A 16,593-nucleotide genomic window follows, 5' to 3' on the forward strand; every position below is an offset into this window, starting at 1 on the left:
AAAAAAAAAGCCGAAAACACTCCTTCATGTTCTAAACATTGTGCCATCTGTAGATATTTCGTCTGAATATAAGCAGGTAAATAAAGGTGCCTTTGTACCCAAATTCAAACAGAAACCTGTATCTTGACTTAAGTCTAGTACGAGTCTTCTCCCACTCTCTTGAGAAAGGCATCTCTACGACTTAAGACGACTTAACTACCTGCTGCCATCTATAAGCGAAGATGTGGAACTTTATCTTAACGGAGACGAAGATTGTACCTTTCTGAAGAAATTAAGAGAGGGCCATGGTATCTAACATTTTCGGAATTATAGTTTTCGAAAAGGAAGCGACGTTAGATGGACCATTCATTTTCAATAATTCCTGGGTACATGAGTTTTTTCTAATTTTAGGAAGGAAAGAGAACTATATAGAAAAAATAATATATTCCATGGAGATTTCATATCAGTTGATGAAGGAAAATAATGTAATTCCGTAAAAGTTAGTAATTTATTATTCTGATTGAAAATGAATGTCGAAAAAATATTTACTTCAAACAATAAAGCATGTGCAGAAAAAATTCATAAATGTATGATATAAGAGCACAGATAAAAACCTCAGCAAAAATACTGTCTCCCTGTATAGGTGTGGTGATTGGATTCAGTGACGGCTCGTCGGGGTCGGCAGGGTCGGCCGGGCCGACCCAAAAATTATCGGGAAATAGAAAATAATTCTAGATATTCAATTCATTCAAACTCAATCGGAGTTATCGATTTCGATATCCAAATTCCCTCGGTAATGAATATTTCCACTCAGAACAGGAAAATATAACTTATACCGGCCAATATTTTTTTTCGGACCCACCTAATATTCGATTTCCAAAGCATCCAGCGTTGTTATTCCCTTTCATAAATTGTAACAAACCACAATCGTAAATTCGTAAATGGTCACTTTTCGTAACATCACCCCAAACAGGTTATTCCAGAATTGTACGTAACACCGTAACATTAGGTCTGAAATGTAACACAAATGTTACAATTATACAATTGCAACCTGGAATGTCACTGAAAGCATCTCATCACGTTAGGTCGGCCAAGAGCCGATGACGGAACCAGCGCTACCGAGAGCGCTACGTAAAGGAAAAGATACTACGACATACGCCCAGAATACGACCACTCAATAGAACGGCACAACAACTCGATGTAAGGTCGCTTCCCAATACACAGGGTCGGCTGGCCGGTTATCCTATTGCAGAGCGTCAAGCAGCAACTTTTCACAGTTTATTTCAAATATTTGATAATTGAATGAATGGTTAATTTATGTATTTATTTATATTTTTATTAAATTATGAGACATTATGTCTTAATCAGAAAAGAACTTATTTATGCCGTTCGATAGTAGCTATTGATTTTCAGATCATGAAAATATAATTAATATATTCAAATGAATGGTTAATTATGGGATATTACGTCTTAATCAGAAAAGAACTTATTTATGCCGTTCGATAGTAGTTAGGTATTGATTGTCTGATCATGAAAATATAATTAATATATTCCTAACTTTGAAAACATCCTGATTTCAAAAGTTCTGTAATTTCGAGGGAGAAAATTCGCGAGGAAATAAATAATTCTGCGTGCTTTTCTTGGGAAATAGACAAAACAACGGATGTTAAATATTTTTGTCAGATGTCAGTAATTTTCCGCTTCGTTCGAGAAGGTAAAATATCCGAACGATTTTGGGGTTTTTTCGATGTTAGTAAAGGTCGAACCGCGAATGATATTTTCAATACCTTGTTGGACAATTTTAAAGATTTCAATTTAGCGACTAAATTAGTAGGTCAAACATATGACGGGGCAGCTGTGATGGCGGGGGAAATTAATTGGTTACAAGCGTGAATAAAAACAATTGCTCCTCAAGCACTATTCACGCACTGTTATGCACATAAATTGAATTTAGTGTTACAAGATTCGACCAAGAAAATCAATGAGTGTCGCGTGTTTTTTTCGAATCTTTCAGGATTTTCGCCGTTTTTCACTAAATCAAGTAAACGCACTAATATTCTAGAGGAAATTTGCAAAAAAAGATTACCCTCTAGCTCGGAAACTCGTTGGAATTTCAAATCTCGCGCTGTAAAAACAATATTCGATAAAAGAGAAGAATTAATTGAAGTTTTTGATCATATCAGCGACAATTTAGATGAATGGGATGATATTACAATACGTGAAGCTACCGGTCTGAAGAAAATGTTGAATGATTTCGAATTTTTGTTCATTCTCTACTCTTTTAATTTGATTTTTACATACACAGATCCCGTTTTTTTTATAATCCAGCATAAGTTATCAGATATAACTTATTGCAACGCCAGAATCACTTCTTTATTATCGACTCTGAAATAATTTCGCACAGAAGATGAGTATTTCATTCGCTTATATTCAGAAGTAGAAAAACTCCCAGAAGTAATGCCACCGAGTGCTAGACGTCGAAAACGTAAAATAGATTCCGAAATTCAGCTCACGGATAATTCCTCAATGAAACGGCTTTTTTGTGAAATTCTGGATTTAATTATAACTCAAATTGAAATAAGGTTTAAAGAGATTTCATCACTTCATTTTTTGGAACTAATGAATTTTAATAAATTTGATATATACGTTCGTAATTTTCCGGAGTGTGGCCGACCCTCATCTCGAGGGCACGAGCCGTCACTGATTGGATTGTGTATTTGTTTCCAGAATTAGCTAACATATTTATATTGAAGGGCTTCTTCTTCATCCAATCAAAATCCTTTTCATCCTTTCATTCCACTAAAAGTTGACGACGTATATATTGTAATTAAATCTGAAAATGAAAAAACCAAAAAATAAATGTTATAGTTTTCAGTATATTGATTTCAAGTTAGCGACCCATGACCCATTCTGAAAACGAATCTGTACTGAATGGGTACCTTGAAAACCAGTACGAAATCTATAAATTGGACAAGAATTCACCAAGTGGTGTAGCTAACGATAGTTGACGAGCAAATTGGATTACTGGCTTGGATAAATTCATGCAAAATCCTGAAATTTCAAACATGTTACGATAAAATAAAATTTCACAATCTTCCATCTCATCAACTCCTGCTCTTAAAGTTTCAAAACTATAAAATTTTGGTCATGACTCCTTCATTGTGTTTATCATAAACTTTCATGATAAATTTGCAGCGCTGTCCAATATCATCGACATGAATATTCTTTCCAGGGCACCCACAACATCATTAAACAACTTTTGCGCATAAATAACGTATCAAGTACGCAGTATTGTTCTGTAATATTTCTCAATGGGTCTACAGGACGGCCATATTACAAGAAATGCGCAGCATAACTTGGTTATAAACAACCACGTTAAATAAATAAAGCCTTCCTCTCTTCAGCATATAATATATCAATTTTCGAGACTGCGAACACCAAACAGAAAACAAACAAACCTAGTTTATGTCAGCACCAACTTGACACTTGACCTCGGGCACATAAAGTCGATCCTAAATGTCCACAGTAAAATTCGGAAAAAACAGCAATCAGCTTTAACGACTTCGAGAAATTATAACTTCTGCTATATAAATTGATGTATTACGATTTTTATTACTTCCCCGTTCTCAAGAGGTGGACCGTACGATATTGGAAGCTATTAAATGTACTAATTTTTATGTGTCGTGACACAAAAGAGGTTTTGACTAGAGACGAAAAGGTCTAAAAAATTATTCCGGTTGTTATGGTGATTTGGTTTTGTTTCATTGTTGGGTTGAGTTCAGAAAAAACTGAAGAAATTAGTGTAGCTCCTGACATGGGAACAGAAATATAGGAGAAAGTTAGAGGGATTGAATATTGAATAGGTGTAAGTAAAATATTGAAAGGTAGAGAAGTAAAACTAAATAAAAATAGAATTTCCACTGCGAAATAGAATAATCTGGAAAATTAAAAAAAAAATATTGAACTATTTTGTTATTATCGCAATATAGTTCTCGAGGTGAAGAATATTGTCTGTGAAGTAATAGATAGAGGGAGCACGTGTCATTTTCAGTAAGCAAATTTTTTTCCCAACATGAACCATCAAATTTGACATGAAGCGCGCGGAAATGAAATCATTTCACTCAATTCGCGAGTTTCTCCACAAAGAACGCACTTCTTATGTCCCATAGTGAATCAACGTTTCATATTAATTCAAAATATATTGAAATAAATACCTAAATATATCAGAAATTTAGAAATCAAACTTCAAGCGTGCCAAACGACGTGAAACAACCGATAACACTAGGAGAGCAAAAGTTGCCAAACCTTGGATTTCAGCTAGTAGATACAGAAAATATAAATATTCTGCTTATTCCAAATTCGAAAATTAGGAAGAATATCGTAATCCAAATATTCAAATTTACGTATTCAATCGGGAATCACTGAAATAAATATATTTCATTCAATTAAATATACATTCATAACGATATAGTTAAACTGTGGATTTGAAAATATATCACAATCCGACAACGTAATCTAACCATGTTCGAGACATGTAAAGTTGCGTATAATCCTTCTATCTATGTTTATTACTCTATGAGTCCTATTAATAGCAGTATTTCAAAATCAAAAAATTTTGTAAAACTGAAAAATGAAATTGATATTTAATACCTATACTACAATAAAATATTTCAGAAGAGTACTAGGCTTCATTAGCTTGTGAGTATTCTTTTATTTTATGTGCCGAATAGTAATGCAACATTAGAGAACAAAGAACTGTGTACCCATATAAACAGGATGCTGCAAAAGTGGAGCGGTATTCCGTATACATATCTAGTTTGGAAGGAGGAAAGAGAAAGGAATCTTATTTTTTTTTGAGGTACCCTTATTGCTTAATTTTTTATTAATTAATTTTTTTTTGGTTACACAGAATATTCAGTTTTACACTTCATACCAAGCCTCACTTGGAAAATGATTTTTAAGATATTAAACTGATGATATTGATAATATAAGAATTATAATATAAAATAAATATAAAAATTTTCACCAAAAAAAGTTATAGCAATATTTCGAAAATGAACATTCTCGAAAAACACCCTTTAACTATGTAACGTTGATAGCTATGGCGTTATGGTTTTCGCCAATGAGTTTCTCATGAAAATTGGCCCTCAGACACCGACATCAGTTTTCGTCTATCTAGTATAGAAATAGGACTTTCCATTCAAAAGTGTCCAATTTGGTTCTGTATCTATATCAGAAATATACAAGGTTTATTCTTCTTTCGAGTGACTCTAAGTATATCATGTTTCAGTAATTTTTAGTTTTTCGTGCTGCTATAAATGTCAAAAAAACAATATGTATATGTTTTTATACGATGGTGACGCGATTTTGGTTAGACAAACATATTATATTTTTGCTTCATATTGTTAGTACCTATATATTTTTTTTTATTATATTTTCAAAGCATAACCAATCTCACCAAAAATATTCTTCTCTAAGTTATTGAAATTGATAAAAAATACCTGTTTTCTAGGTTATTATTCCCAAACAGCAAATTCCTTTTCATTGCAAAACAAAACGTCGACAAAAGAGTTCACTGAAGTTAATAGATCCGAACATTTTGTTCGCTATTCTCTTCTTCAACTCCATAATTATCACAGTCAAGGATTTTTCAGATAAATACTTACTACTACGTGCCCCTGACGACAAGAATGGAACAAAAAACGACACATTCTTCTGCTGTCCCATTACTTCACAATAGAGTGACCCTGTAAGTGAAGAATGCCGATTGTTGGATAAACAAGGGCTTTAAGCTACTTATCCGTGAAAATTGGGTGGTGATGTCGTGCGCATTTACTTCTTGTACGTACGCTTGTCTTGTTCGGCTTTTACTCCGGAAATGAACGAGAAAACAATCATGCCAGCGCCGACTATGTGACGAATGTTGTCAAAAAGAGGCAGTCAGATTTGGTGTACTTCTTGTCGACAGCAGATAACCAGCGAATAATTTCACCTATTTGTATATTAGTATTGTTTACAATGAGCATACAATATTTAATCCATCAAATCATATATAAGGGGTGTCAATATACGTCAAAATACGTATGAAATATATATGAATATATATTTATTGAAAAATATTTGAGTATAGCCAAGTATATCAATAATATTCAGACTTATATGTAATAGTGAGTAAGCCCGAGCAACACGAATATGTTAAAGGAAAGGCTAAAAAACACACGAAGCTCTAATTTTTATTATTAATATGTACTTTAGTTAATCATCTTTGGAAAATACTAGTAAAAACTCTTGAACTTCTAGATACATATTCTATAACAAAAAATAATCCTATTATCCATTTTGCCCGATCCCCAACGCCAAAAGGATAGGTGAAGCAATTGGTGTTATAATCTTCACACTCATCAAAGTAGTAGCCGCCTACCCCTGAACAAACAGTACATTTTTCGTATGCCCACCTCTTCCATTGGTTATTGGTTGCACTCTATCCAATCTTCACTATGAGCGTTTGTATTAAGGATTCATCAAGCCAAGTAGCTTGACATTTTAACCAACTACTTGACTTGAAAATCAAGCTCGGGAAAAATTACTTACTTGAGCTTAACTTGACTTGATTTTAGATATTTATTGCTTGACTTGATATCAAGCTACTTCATATTACTTGAGCTTGATATGCACGCGTCGCACGGCATATATTTCTGCAATCTCGTGCGAGCTTAGACTAAATAAGGGGATTCCTCGAACGCCGAGAGACTGAAGCATTCGCCAGTGTGACTTTATTAGTAGTTTTCTCACATTTCTATGAAATCTATTGGTAGATTATGGTAGTTTCAGAAATATCTTTCCAAACTAGGCCAAAATGGCCGAGGATTTTTCATCAACGCCAGCATCTTCAGCTCCTATTGAAAGACAATTTTCCAGAGCTGCTTTTACAGTAACAAAAACCCGCAATAGGTTAGGCGACAAATCTATAAGATGCCTCATGTGTCTTAGATCCTGGATGGAAAATTATGGAATCAAACAAAGCCTGGATATTAAGAAACTTTATTTTTTTATTATTTTTGATTTTGTTATAATTTAAAGTGATTTAATTTATGTTTTTATTTAAAAAAGAATTGATATTTTCGGTTTTTTTATATAATGAGTGCAATGAATAATAGTGTTTTTGCAAGGTCCCTTCTCATTTCATCTTTTTTTTATTGATGTGACACTACACAATAAAAAGTAGCTCGATATGATTCAAGTACTTGATAAATAAATACTTGACTTGAACTTGAACTTGACTTGAAATCAATTCAAGCTCAAGCCAAGTAGCTTGATAATCAAGCCAAGCCGTGAAATGAAATATGGAGTTATTGCTGTATTTTTACATACATTCTTAACAGAAAGAAAGCAGTTAAATTTCCATTATTGAATCCATCTATGAAGAAGCAATTTAACAAGATTCCTCGGAAAGAGAAATAATATTACTTTGGGTTTTGTAGCATTATTTCATTGTCCACGACCATTGTTTTCCATGATGCATTCAAGCGAAATTGCATTCATTATACACTGGTCAATAATAATTATCCAATGTTTAAGTCTTGTACAGGCTCTGGAAACTTCCTCTTCGACAGCGATGTTCTTCTGAATTGGGCTTGTCTTCAACAAAGTTTTTAGTACAATTTAACATTCGATTTGTGAAAATAGGGTCAGACGATGAAGCCCTGTAAGAATTCAAGGCTGTTTTCTTAAATGATCAAGAACTGCACCATCAACTTTGACTGGTCAAAAATTCAAAGAGGTGAGGTCAGGGTTAGTGGGTGGCCATCTCTTCGAGTCGTATCTCAACCATTATTCCCACTACTTGATACCAATCTAGAGCCATAATCAAACCGTCAATCACAAAATACGTAAATATATAGGCTGAAAACGATAGTTTCCACACAAGGATAACTTCGAAATAGCTACACAATTGAACTGCAAAGTACATTGACATCGCAAATCATGGCTCATCAAGTGACCTGAATTTAGATTAATTATAATGCTTGGAAGGTCGACAATTACTGATCGCATTTCAATCATATACTCTGTATAGAGTATGACTCATTTTTACCGTTGAATACTCGCATATTTTCCAGATTGATTGTAAGGCTCGTTAGCTCAGTTGGTTAGAGCTCCAGGCTAAATTGATTTGATTACTGGTGGTCGTGGGTTCAAATCCCACACGAGCCCGTCCTTTGGCAAATTACAAAATTAATTAAAAAGAATATTCTTTTTAATACAGAAAATATTAAAAAATATCGATTTTCCTCAGGTCATAACATATCCAGCTCTAGCAAGTCGGTATCTTAGGATGCAATATCAACGTGTTGGTAAGAAAAGCATAAAAAATGCATGAAGACTGCAGAAAGTCAAACGGAGGTGACAAAGTTTTCCCTTGTTCCTTCCATAAACAGGTTGAGTCCAATTAGAAAGAAAAAGTGAGTGATCCACTTCCTCTGTAATTCTTAGTCTCTGTTGTCCGTTCATAATCACTCATTCTATCACTAAAACGAACAAATTCAGTTTTATCTAAGTTTTTAATTGAAGCTTCTGATTAACACCAAGCCAAGAATATTTTTACGAGCAAGTATAAGAAAGTTCAGTTAGTTCACTCAGACTTCTAGCTGACACCGCCATTGATGTATCATCAACAAATTAAATTTCAGGATTTATGAAATTAAGTAGATTATTTATGAAGAGGAGAAATAGCAGCGGTCTCAATACCGAACCCTGAGGAAATGCATTCCATACATACAACAATTGTCTGTGACAGTTTTGAGCAATTTTTACATGTCCCCAACTTGGTTAGATTACGTTGTCGGATTGTGATATATTTTCAAATCCACAATTCCACTATCTCATTATGAATGTATTTTATATTGAATGAAATATATTCATTTGAGTGCTCCCGATTAAATATGCAAATTTGAATATTTGAACCCGATATTTTTCCTAATTGTCGAATTCATAATAAGCAGAATATTTATTATTTCTGTATCTACCTGCTGCAAACCAAGGTTTTACAACTATTGCTCTATTATGGTCATCCGTTGTTTCACGTCGTTTGGCGCGCTTGAAGTTTGTTTTCTAAATTTCTGACATATTTAGGTATTCATCTCAATATATTATGAGTTGATATAAAACGTTGATTCACTATGGGGCATAAGAAGTGCGTTCTTCGTGGAGAAACTCGCGAATTGACTGAACTATCGTATCACTGATATGTTTTCATTTCCGCGCGCTTCATGTCAAATTTGATAGTTCATGTTGGGGACAAAATTGGCTTACTGAAAATGTCATAGGCTCCCTATATCTATGTTTATTTCTCTGAGGTAATGACTATTGAAGAAAATAGATTCATAAGCCTACATTAAATCTAATATACCTAAGTCAGAATGACATAATGAGTAATGTAATGAGTGTAAAACTGTAAAATCTGCTCTACCAAATTTCATACTTCTAAAAACTCAACACAAACTTGGCATCAACGTAAACAAAACTCTATCCCAAACCCGATCGTTTTTCCCGTGACAACATCAGGTTCACAGAGGAAAACTCATTAGTTTCCCCGGTTCCAAGAATAATGGAATTTCCCGGGCCGAAATGGCAGCCATTTGCATGCGGAGCGGCAGCCATTACACCTCAGATCAAAGCGTGCCCTGGAACGAAACCTGAGCGCAGCCTATTTCAAACCCGGTAACTAGATTTGGGGCACGGTGATTGCCATTTCCCGCTTCCACAACATTTCCGGCCTGAGGCCATCGAGCCGAGAAACGGTTGGAAAGCTTCCAGGGCAACCGGGTAGAGGGGAGGAGTTTCCCAGTGGAAATTTACCCCCACTTAAAAGCTACGGTGTAGGAGTTGTGGAGCTGGGTGGTGAATGTGTTCAAAATTCGGTGTAAATATTTCAGAGGGGTGTCTTTCAGATCGATGAGATGATCAAGAAATCAAAGGCACAAAGAAACTAACAGTCGGCTATAGAAATATGAGGAGGGTTGCAATATAACTGATATGGATATCAGTGATCAACAAAATCACTAACTGTAGCTAGAGATTCACGTAGATGTAAACTCCCTTTTATGACCAGAGTGTAGAACAACTGATGTCATTCAAATATCTTCTTCTTCTTCCAGTGCCTATCCGTTCCGCATATTGGCTATCATACATGCTATCTTCTTGACTGTTGACTGCTGCTCGGAACAGCTCGGTAGTGTTCACCAAGTTCTGAGATTTTTCAACCATGAAATTCGTCTCCTTCCAACACCCTGTTTTCCCATCACCTTGCCCTGCAATATGGTCTGCAGTAACTGAAATCTGTTTTCATTTCTCATTATGTGCCCAAGGTATTGGAGTTTCCGAATTTTCAGTTTCCACCTCTTCTATGTTTTTACCCAACCTTCTGAGAACTTTCTGGTTTGTTATGTGATCTATACACGATATCTTCAAGATCCTGCGATATAACCACATCTCGAATGCCTCAAGCTTCTTTGTTATGGCTTGAGTGTCCAAGATTCTAAACCGTAGAACAAGACGGAAAAGACATAACAAGGCGGGAGTCTTATTTTGGTGTTCAGTGTTATGTGATGGCTTGTAAACAAATTTTTCATCCTGCCGAACGCTGATCTGGCTTTCTCAATTCTGCAACGTACCTATTTCACGTGAATAATAAGATAATAAGATTTATTTCCCAGAAATTAATACATATACAATCAGTTATGAAAAATTATATTTGAATGATCCCATTCTTCATTCACATTCAAATATCTAGGGGCGAATATTACAAGCAACAGGAATCTGAAAGAGGAAGTCAAGGCTTAAACAAAAAAAGGAATCATTAGTATCAGGCTAACTAACAAATATAGTTTAGCGTAATAAACACATAAGTATACAAAGAGCAAAGTCAGAATTTATAAGATGTACTTGAGACCGATTATAACTTATGCAATAGAAACCAGAGCCGGGAACACAGTAAATAAGCGACTATCAAGAACAACTGAAATGATAATACTAAGGTCAATAACAGGATAAACGCTATTTAACCGGAAGAAAAGCGAGGAAATAAGAGAAATGTGTGAGATTCAGGACGTGGTATGATGGTCAAGAAACCGAAGAAGAGAATGAAGAGACCATGTAGATAGAATGTCAGATGACAGGTTGGCTAAGATAGCAAAGGAAAAAGGGCCCAATACTCCTAGACCACCTATATAAGATGGAATGAAAGCTGGTCTTCATCATCCCAACTGCTCCTGGATAACCATTGATGCAAATACAGGACCTTATTGTCCATTGCTGGCCACTACTTTCTCCCATATTTCAGGCAGCGTATACGAATCCTACGTTGAAATAACTGGTCATCTTTTGAAATGATCCACGAATCGATCCAATTTTTTACTGATGGATGAAATTCCCGAGTCTGCAACTTCTTCTGGAGGTAAGCTACGCCCTTGAATCCTCACTATGTTTTTGATCAGAACCCGATGTTCAAAAAACGTTGTATTTGAGTGGTCTGTGACGAATAATTTAGGAGATATAACGATTTTTGGATGGAAATTCAATTTTCTCCCTAATTTCGAGTTCAAATTTGATGAAATCATCAGTGACCCCTGCCATATACACCTATCAACTTCATAGCGGAGAGTGGTGATTGGTCTCTAATTTTGCCGTAGAACTTATTGTCAGTTATTTTATCTAGATAAGGAGTTCTCATGAAACATTCCTATTAAAATTCAGAATGAAAGTTATCGAGTATATCGCTTCAGTATGATTCGTGTTACTGGAATTTTTTTTAATGAACGCTTGTTATTTTTCGAATATGTAATCTGAATTTCCTCAGGTTGATTTTGAATGAATTAGCTCGAAATAAATATAAAACTAACACTTTATTTACATATTCGGATTCAAAATCGATTGAGCATTCAGAAAATTTGAAAAAATAAGTTCAAATGAAGAAACAATTGGTGAGAAATTGTCAAAAGTCCTTCTCATTTTGAAAACTAGTCAAATTTGCAAAATACCAAAAAATAAACCGGTTTTTCCTCAATAACTTTCCATACCTTGGTTTGATAGTTTTTCCGACAACATATTTGGATAGCCCGTGAAAAATACTATCATTGTGATGGGTCACTTTTTGATAATACTCAAAGGATAAGCTTCAAAACCCAGTGACCCGCTTACGTGACACACCCTGTATATAACCCTGTAGTAACACCTAATTGTTCAAGACCACTATCGGCTCAAATTCAAAAATGACAGATAATGAGAAAACGACCAGTGAGCCAGTGATACATTCTATAGTTTTGAATATAATTATCTGAAATAAGTGACCACATTTTGGTAGTTAAATATTATTCAATATGACTATACTTAGTGCCACTTCATTTGCTAAACTGATACTGCGAAATAATTAATAGGTACCCAATTGAAGAAACAAAATCACCACAACAATTAGATAAAATTGGGCAACTTTCTCATTGATCCCCCCTCGTATATTTAGAATAGGGACTCTTCATCATGTCAAGTGCGATAATATCAATCAATTTCTGCTTTTATATACAATGAAACTCGATGAAAAAAGAAGTCATTTTCCATTCGACAGTTGAAAATTATGTCGCATCTGTTTTGTTTCAGAGGGGTCAATCCAACGAAATTTACGATTTGATTATGAAGTAGTTGGAAAGATTGAAGGGATAAGACAAGCCGATGAAAGCAACGAAATTGTATTGGAGTGATAATATCTAACTTTGAATGGAAAATGTAGCCCAGGATTCAGACTTTGAAGGCTGAATCTTATCTGATTGATATCATATGAATATTTTATATTGTTATGTTATGTTACTGATATTTGTTATTGACTGTTTCGATGTATTAATTAGATTAATTTGCAGAATATCAATCAGTAGAGTTCCAAACAATATTCATTTTCATCTAAAATTGTTCAAAAAAACTACTGAAAATATGATATGCAAGAAATTTATAGATCTCGGCTAGACGAATATATGAATCGAAATTGAAGTATCTTTAATTCATTTTGCCATTTAGGAAAATTTAGCTAATATGATAATATATAATCTATTGATTAGAAGCAAGAAACCAAAGTTTCGTATTGGAAATATTTACAGATATCTTATGATCTACTATTGTATAGGTTGCTATCTGTTTGTTTGAACATATCAACCCCAATTCTGGACAATCCATCATTTAGAGAATTTAAGAAAATACATCAATCCATTGTTAATATAAGCATACACATAAAATTAGAATTCTATGAATAAATTATTATTTTAAAGTTGTTCGACGACTTGGTATAAAAAAAGAAACATTGGTAAAGAAGCTATCCAAAGATAATTATCTGCCTCTGCAGTCTGGAATACTTCGATAACTTATCAAACGATATGAAAACATAGGAATTCATCTTTTTTCCAATATTTCTCACAATCATAAACGCGCGCTATCTTTTTAGTTCAGTTTATTGAGTTCATCATTCATCCTATCTCAACATAAAATTCTCTAAGGGGATACTTCTCTGAGATGTCAACACTTCTTCATTCTTTGGAGTAGAATTCAGTTCATGGCAATTCATGAAAAAATATCAGTTTCTTGATTGCTTGAATTATTATATATGGCTTTTGATTATGTGAGAACTCCATTTGGTTGGGTTATTTGAAAAAGTTTCATGGCAATAATTTAGAAATTGAATTATTTTATATTCATTTTAGTAAATGAATTTAATTTTTAAATTCTGCCAGAAATTCTGCTTTCGTTTAGGTAGCACATTTGATTTCGAAAATATCATTATCATCACAAATTCAATTCCATTTGCAATTTAATTTTCGAAATGAAATAATTTAATTTTTGTTATTAGTTGAAATCATATAAGTTTTTAGAATGTCTAAACCTCAGAGTTCATCCACTTGACATCGTTTATCAGTGTTATAAATAACCTCTGAAAAATTATCGATACTGACGTCTTATGTCAGATATCATTATTACTTACATTGCAACTGTTCAAATTTCACATGGTCCAATTTGTAAAATGAAAAATAAGGCTGTTGCACAACAACATGAGCAATGCTAGGATTTGTTGCATCAAACTAATTCCCAGTTTTCAGTTGAAACCGATTGAAACAATCAAAGGCGATCGTTATCGAACGCAATTAATGCGTTTGAGCCGAGCATTGAAAGACAATTGTCCGCAATACAACAAGAGACATGATGATGTGATTTTATAGCAGATTTTAGGTAAGTAAAAAATTGGATCGATTTGTGGATCACTTCGAAAGATGACAATTTTTCAACGCGGGATTCGTACGCTGTCCGAAAGATGGAGTAAAGTAGTGGCCAGCGATGAACAATACTTTGAATCATAAATGTTTATTACAATAAAGCCTCGAATCTCGACAAAAAAAACGGCGGAAGCAAAATTTTACGCCTATGTATCTATTAATCATTTATTAAAGTAATTTCAGCTAATTTTAAATAACAATCATTCCTTCAATAGTTCATTACTACAATCTATTAAAATTTGTAAGTCTTCAAATATTGTTTGGTTTTTCAGGTTCAGGTGTCAACTTTTTTGCGAGCAGTGTATGCACGGCAAATCGATAATACTAAATAACGATGTATCTGGGAGAAATCACCGAATAAATTCAAGCTGCGAATCAGACGTGTTGCACTCTGTGTTTTACAACTTCACTATACGTGTTTTCCATCAGGTCGCCATGTATAAACCTTATTATTTATTGGTGATGATCATGCACAATTTTGTGGCGTGCTTCCGCGCTATCACCAATAAACAACTGGAATTGAGATTTTGCAGAGGAGTGAGAGGGTACAGGTGTAAATTCTTCAAATTTATTGCTTTGTAAACTTTTATTTATATTTTTTTTGTGAAGTATGGGTCGAGGCTATTTTTATCATGTTGGAAGTATTATATCATACAAACATTGTCAGTTACAAGTCAATAGTTGAGAATATGCACACTTTAATTAATTCTCAATAATAAGATAAGTGATGAATGAATATTGCACCTTATTATTTTCTTTTTTTTTCTGCAATGAATCAATTTATTAATTGATCAAATTACTGCACCTGCATTCAACCTAGGCAAAATCAAGAGTTAATTCATGGGACTTTGGATATAACAAAATAACATTCAAATAATTATGAAGCTGAAAAAAATAATTCTTTCAGTCCTTACAATAAAGTCAATAGAAACTCGAAAAGTCATCAAAAAGAGAATGTTTCTTCTCCGATTGACAGCAATTTAATTGTGCAGACACATCTCAATCAGAAGTATCAAAAGTATTACTTTTCCTGACTAGGCAGCAAAATCTTTATTGTCGATGGAAATAAAGCATTCTACATTTTTTTGAAATCAATATTTTCTTACCACCTACCTTATTTCTAGTAAGTACTTCTTAGTCACTTTAACTGTCGATAATATAGAAATATTCGATATATTCGGTTGAAAAAAAAATGATTGAATTCATCAAATTCATGGAATTTATGTTCCCTTTTGATTCTGGCGTATCAATGGAAATTAACTTAAAGAGTAATTCGATTGCCACTACATAGTTGAATATACAGGGTGTTTCCTAAACATGCGGCAAAAATTCAGGGGGTTGTTCCTTGGACTATTTTAAGCATGTTTTGTCCTTGGATGATTTTTGAAAAACCTCTTTGTTTCGAAGATACAGGGCGAACAACATTTTTCATATTTTTAAAATTAATAATAGTTTAAATAAAAATGCGTACCGCACTGTGTTTACTAAGTAGGTACAATTTATTTTTAAATTTGTTTAACAACATTCCAATTACTAAAAACGGCCAGTTTTTTGACTAAAAATTGATAAGTGCAGATGGTAAAGGAATACAGATTAAACACGGTTTTCATTTGAATTCGTTTTGTGATGTATTGCTGGGTGTAACTTAATAAGAAATGATCCTGGTGTTTTTGAAAGGGTTCGGCAGTCAATGAGGAGAAGATTGGATGCTTGTATGCTGGCTAGAGGTGGTCATTTTCAACAGTTTTTGTAGGTTGAGTTGAATTTTCATGTAATTTTTCATAATAAAATGTTATTATCTGAAATTTTGTTTCCCCTATATCTTCGAAACAAATAGGTTTTTCAAAAATCATCAAAGGACAAAATATTCTTAGAATAGTCCAAGGAACAACCCCCTGAATTTTTGCCGCATGTTTAGGAAACACCCTGTATAAACGACGGTAGCATATAGAGTGCTGTAACTGTGTAACTTTTCTCAAAATTACGCAAATAAAAAAATAAAAAAATTTTCAGAAAAGATGGGTCAACATCTGAGTGTTCCTCAGGGTAATAAAGATAGGTAGAGGGAGCATACATATGACATTTACAGTAAGCAAATTTTGTCCCCAACAATTAACTATATATCAAATTTGACATAAAGCGCGCGGAAATGAAAACATATCAGTGATACGATATTTCACTCAATTCGAGAGTTTCTCCAAAAAGAACACACTTCTTATGTCCAATAACGAATCAACGTTTCATATTATTTCAAAATATATTGAAATAAATACCTGAATATATCAATAATTCAGAAAACAAACTTCAAGCG

At 33.8% G+C, this 16,593-nt stretch overlaps 1 non-coding gene across 1 annotated transcript; it reads left to right on the forward strand.

Moving 5' to 3' along the window:
* The first annotated feature begins 8,107 nt into the window (after positions 1-8,107).
* On the forward strand, positions 8,108-8,190 carry Trnaf-aaa. The gene is given in 2 exon segments: positions 8,108-8,145; positions 8,155-8,190. It is a non-coding gene; the product is annotated as a tRNA-Phe (tRNA).
* Positions 8,191-16,593: the final 8,403 nt, after the last annotated feature.

This window comes from Harmonia axyridis, chromosome 6, assembly GCF_914767665.1.
Source record: "Harmonia axyridis chromosome 6, icHarAxyr1.1, whole genome shotgun sequence".
NCBI lineage: Eukaryota > Metazoa > Arthropoda > Insecta > Coleoptera > Coccinellidae > Harmonia > Harmonia axyridis.